This window comes from Scleropages formosus, chromosome 14 (genome assembly GCF_900964775.1).
Source record: "Scleropages formosus chromosome 14, fSclFor1.1, whole genome shotgun sequence".
In the NCBI taxonomy this organism is placed as follows: domain Eukaryota; kingdom Metazoa; phylum Chordata; class Actinopteri; order Osteoglossiformes; family Osteoglossidae; genus Scleropages; species Scleropages formosus.
The window spans coordinates 26,837,675-26,843,971 of record NC_041819.1 but is presented as its reverse complement, the minus strand read 5'-3'; positions in this window follow the sequence as shown (position 1 = coordinate 26,843,971).

Below are 6,297 nucleotides of genomic sequence, written 5' to 3'. Positions count from 1 at the left end.
AAGCGGCGCGGACTGCGCCTCTCAGACCGATTTCCAGGCAACGTGGCGGCCGCGGCAAAGATGGCGAAGAGAACATTCTGGAAGCTGGACGCAGTTTGATGGGGTGCTGGGGGGGCGTGTCTTAACCGCTGCATGGAGGTCCCAAGAAAAGCAGGAGGACATTGCGATGTGCAGCAAAGTCAGGGACACTTCCATATTATTATTATTATTATTATTATTACGAAAGAATAATGATAATAATCAATTCCATTTATTTTTATATCGCTCTTCTCACAAAAAAATATGACAAATAAGACAGGTGACTGTATACTAGAGTAAAACAGTATCCATGCAGTTACTAAAGCTATAATTATGCCTACTGGCCACAGAGGAAAGAAAGAAAAAACTCCAAACTGAAAACCAAGGAAGAAAAAAAATCTCTGGGGATCCAGGTGACTGTGCCCCCCCCCCCCCCCCACCCCTCCTGGGAATTCTAGATGAAAAAAGACTTTTAAGTGATGTGATGATAATAACATTGTAACTGAGTGTTAACTTTATGTCCCACTTCACAAAGCTACATCTTGTCCATCATGGCAGGTGGTCATCAGCTTCAGTCAGCGTGGGGTGCTGGTATCACAGCCCGCCGGTCTCCTCAGGTCTTATCGTAGGGAAACGATGCTCGGCAGGAAAGAAATTGTTAGTTAATTATGACTTAATGAGGTTATGAGGTTTCATACAGAAGGAAGAATAAAACACAGTAAACGGGAATTACACTGGTAAGTGATATTCCCGAGTGAACATGTGAGTCTTAAGCCTGGATTTAAAGGCTGAGACAGAAGGGACATTTCTGACAGTAACTGGTAGACAATTCCACAGTTTAGGTGCTCTATAACTAAAGGCGCAACCTCCTACTGAGGTCTTATTGATCACAGGTACTTTAAGGTAACCCGCATGCAATGAACAAAGATATTGTTCTGGGATATAAGAATCAATGATCCCACAAAGGTAAGCCGGAGCAATGCCACGTATTGCCTTATGGGTCAAAAGTAGGATTTTATAATCAACTCTAAATGCAACCGGGAGCCAATGCAAGGATTTAAGTACCGGTGTCATATGGTCGTACTTCCTAGTTCTAGTAACAATTCTTGCAGCAGCATTTTGTACCAACTGTAGCCTGGATACAGTCTGATATGGACAACCCGACAACAAAGCATTACAGTAATCCAGCCTGCTGGAAACAAAAGCTTGAACCAGTTTCTCACAATCCCATCTACAAAGGAATCGCTGCATTTTAGCTATGCTTCTTAACTGAAGGAAGCACGACTTAGTCAAAGCATTTACATGCGATACAAATGACAGCTTTCCATCCAGCAGGACACCCAAATCCTTGACACAATCAGTACGCTTGAAGGTAATACCATTTGTTGTAAAGATTGGCGTGATGATGAGTTTTTTGGCATCACCACCCGCCACAAGTACCTCTGTTTTAATTTTTACTGAAAAATTTTTATTCATCTGTAGTTTAGGGGATGCAGTGGAGAGGCGGGTTTGGCCAGGTTCCGCTTTCTGGTGGGTCTGGGGTTCGAGTCCTGCTTGGGGTGTCTATCAACGCACCTGCATCTCGTCCTGGGTGTCTCCCCTCCCCCTCCATGCCCTGTGTTGCTGGACCAGGCTCCGGTCAACAAGCAGTTTTAGACCGTGTGTGTGTGTGTGTGTGTGTGTGTGTGTGTGTGTGTGTGTGGGGTTTCATATTGCTAAAACAGTTAGCTAAAGACACCACATGTGATGGGTCATCAGGTTAAGTTTTTACGTTTTTTACTTCACTTATCAGACACTTTTCTCCAAATCGACTTCCAATGAACTCTATGTAGTGTTATCAGCCCACACACCTTATTCACTGCGGTGACTTACACTGCTAGATACACTACTTACACTGGGTCATTCATCCATGGAACACACACACTCTCTCTGTCACTAACACACTATGGGTGAACCTGAACAGCATGTCTTTGGACTGTGGGAGGAAACCAGGGCACACGGAGAACACCTATGCAGGCACGGGGAGAACAAGCAAACTCCACAGAGAATGAACGGGGTTCGAACCCACATCCTCTCGCACCACCCAGACACTGTGAGACAGCAGCGCTACTCATTGAAACATATAGCTGTGTGTCATCAGCATATGAGTGGAAACTTACATTGTGTTTGCGAATAAAACCACCCAACAGTAACATATAGAGTGAGAACAATAATGGACCCATCACCGAGCCCTGTGGCACAACTTATTATTATTATTAGCTGTAAATAAGGTGGTTTAGCAATTAACCCATCCCTAAGAATCCAGTTTTGAATTTCACCTGCTGTAGAGCCCTTCATCAAGGTACTAACCTTGAACTGATACAGTAAAACGACCCAGCTGAATAAATAGGGTAAATGAGTGTAAATAGCTTGACTCTGTAGATCCCTTTGGAGAAGAATGGCAGTGAAATGAGTCATGTTCTTCTGACTTGATTCTCCGCAGTTCTGACATCAAGTCACATCTCTGTCCAATGGGCACCGTCTTCCTCGGGCACCTCGTGGGGGCATTTTGTGGGCGACCGCTAGGGGGCAGCTTACCTATTTCCGTGCATCCGAAGTGCCTTAACCGCTTTCTTGAAGTCACGCGTGTCTTGTCCTTTGCAAAGGACTCAATCACGTCCACTGCCGCGCGACGCGTCCCCAATGGTCATGTTTTACACTGAAATATGAACACGCCTCTGACACGGCGATGCCATTTTTCATGCGGGTGCGAGACGGTAAGTGGAGCTTTCAGCTACACATTTCCACAGCCTCTTGGTGACGGCATTGTGTCCCTTTCTTTTGTTTCAAATCCCTGTGTTTGTGGGAGTTCCACACGTCTGTCCAGCTGTCTTTAGCCCAGGGAAACACTAACTGTATAATAACAATACACACACACATTTTCAGAACCGCTTGTCCCATACGGGGTCGCGGGAAACCGGAGCCTAACCCAGCAACTCGGGGCGCAGGGCCGGAGGGGGAGGGGACACACGCAGGACGGGACGCCAGTCCGTCGCAAGGCACCCCAAGCGGGACTCGAACCCCAGACCCACCGGAGAGCAGGACCGTGGTCCAACCCATTGCACCACCGCACCCCCTATAATAACAATATAAAATACCAATAAACAGCAGAGCAACATAATGATAACTGCAGAGACCGAGCTGCTGAGCACCACAGCGGGACTCTAATGTGGTGTAAAATCATGGGAAAACTCAGGATGGCTGAGCTAAATGTTGTCTTTCCTGTGGTGTCCCACCCCCCAGCCCCCAGTGAGGCCCCCCGGGACGCCGCCCCCCCCCCCCCACATTATTCATCAGACCCTCACTTCTGAAGCTGAGGTTTCACACCCATTGCTTTCTTCACACAGATGGGTGTTTGTCTGAAGCTCTTTGCTGTCGGGCACCAGGATCAAGGCTCCAATAGGAGGAGATCGGTCGTCGTCCTCACCTGGCGCACCTGTCCAAACCGGCCACGGAAGGGAGTCCATAGGTTCTCGGTGTGGCGCAATGAGTTCCCTGTGTCTCTCAGACCTGCCGAATCCTTCAACGTTGGAGACGAGTCCGAACCAATCTCTTCTAGAGCCACTTTTCTCCGGACCTCCAACCTGCAAACATTTCCCTCCCAGCATCTGTCATGATCACCAGTATGCGTCCCATCAGCGGTGCGTGCGATGCGCTGAGGACACCCGGACTGTGCTTCTGCGAAACCACAGGTCTGTGTCTAAAGCTCTTTGTCTGTTGGTCACGTACTTTGGTTTACTCTCGTTTGTTTGCTCCAACCAACCGACCAACGGCAACAACCTCTTGTCCTGAGCGGGGTCGCGGTGAGCTGGAGCCTATCCCGGGGGCACAGGGGGCAGGGGACGTACCCGGGGTGGCACCGGCCAAACCCCCGAGTCGCCGCAGCCCGCTTCATTTACTCCACTTTTTTTAATTTTTGTGTCACTTTGAAGAAAATGAATTAGCGCACGGATGGGTATGGGAGCGCAGCGGGTTTGACCGGGTCCTGTTTTCTGGCGAGTCTGGGGTTCAAGTCCCGCTTGGGGTCCTTGCAACTGACTGGAGTCCTGCCCTGGGTGTGTCCCCACCCCCTCCAGCCCTGTGCCCTGTGTTCATTGCGACCCCCTTTGGGACAAGAGGTTGTTCACATTGGGTGGTTGGCATTAGTGTACTTTTACAGTACAGTAAATTAGTGTACAGGTACGGACGGTACCGGACTTGCGGACCTTCAGCTGTAGAGCTCTTCTCGGTTCCGGTTCCAGCGCTTCATCCCAACGCTGTGGGAACAGCGCCGACCCCCCAGCCCACGTCTCCTGGCAGGGGGACGACGACACCTGTTTCCCCGTATCTGGGTACGGCCCCCACACCCCCCCGCCGGGGGCCCACATCTGCACACCATTCCTCCCTAGAACCCGCACTTTTTTTCAAGTGCAAATTTCCTGGGCCGCGCGGCTCCTCGAGCCCGAAACCCAATCCGAGCCCAGGCCACGAAACGCCCACCCCCCCCGCGACTACTCCCCCCCTCTCTTTGAGCTCCTCGGTGCGGTGGGGGTGGCGGGAGGGGACTTGGGGTCAGAGGTCACACGGTTCTTTCGCACCCGGCCGCGATCCGCGGGGTCTCCGGACGCGAACCGGACCTCTCTCATTTGAAGGTGGAAGCGGCGTGGCGGGGAGCTCCGCTTCGGCGCTTAACGGGCACCAAATGGGCCGGGGGGGGCCGCGGCGCTGTGAGATCGGGCCCCGGACCTTTATCAGGACCACCTGTCTTGGGGGGCCGCGCTATCGCCGCCGCCTCCGTCTGCCGCGCTGTTGAAAGGGAAGGAAAAAAGTGCTTCCTGTGTAGCCGCAGCGCTGGGGACTGTGGGAACGTGCCCCCCCCCCCCCCCCCCAACTGCATCTCACACAGCGATCTGCCACCATTGGGGCCCCGGGGCCACTCATCATCATCATCATCATCCTCCTCCTCCTCTCTCGGACCGGGTCTGCAGAGAGCGCGAGAAGCGCGGTAAAAAGGCAGAGGACACGCGTGGCCCCTCGGAGAGACCGAGTCCCCCGCCGACCGCGAGACTAACGTCATTAACGGATCTTTTCCGTCGAAGCGGACGGGTCTCCCTTTCGCTTTCTGACGCTTTCCTCCAAAGCAACTTACGATGTTCATCTATTTACGGTTATTTAGCCATTTACACAGCTGGGTAATTTTACTCGAGTAATTTACGGTAAGTACCTCACTGAAAGGTACTACAGCTGGAGGTGGGATTCAAACCTGTGACCTTCGGGTTCAAAGAGAGCAGACGGAACCACCGCGAGCTACCGGCTGACTTACCCTGAACTGTAGCGGTATCATTTTGGAGGCCTGACGTCTGGTCGTAAAGTCCTAGGACGACCGCAACATCGCGCCCGCTGGTGGGTCTCATTCAGCGACTGAGATTTACTCACGCAACTCTTCTGCCTTTACGATTCCCAAAAAAGGGAATCTCGTATCATGATGTACGAGTTATGATTTATGATATATGATCGTCGCTGTTCTGGTGCCGAAAAGAGCAAGCGGAAGACAACTGAGGTGGAACTGAAAGTGAAAATAAAAGTGCAGCATCAAAAATGAAACTGTACTATATATTATTATACTGTATTAATATTAGTTTAATGAGAATGATGTGCGTAAAAACAAGAAAGTTACTGTACAAAGTACCGTGAACACAGGTCAGTTACCGTAGTACAAGGCAATTTTTGAAGTCATCACTGGAATGCGCTTGGACCACCTCCACTTACAGTGATTTACCCGGTTATACAGTGGTGTCATTTTTACTGTATCAGTTCAGGGTAAGTTCCTTGGCTGAGGTTCCTTGAGCACGAGGTGGGATTCGTGCGAAGTGAGAGCGTCAACCACAGCGCCACCCGCCGCCTCCGTTCAGATGAGGACCGCGTGTTCACACTCCCGTCGTCTGCAGGAGTTCACGCGGGAGACCAACGGCAGGTGGAGCGAGTAGCTCTGACCTGCAACGTGCTCTCCTCATGACCGTAGCGCGTCTCACGTGTGGTCCTAATGACCGTAGGTTGTGTCACGTGGGGTCCTGATGACCATAGCGCGTTACATGTGTTCCTCATGACCGTAGCGTGTCACATGTGGTCCTACTGACCGCAGCATGTGTTGCTTGTATCCGTAATGACTTTAGTGTGTTTGACAGGTATCCCTGGTAGCACACAGACGGGAGACGCTCTCCCCTCGGATCAGAGTGACTCCCACGCGGCACACGGGTGTTT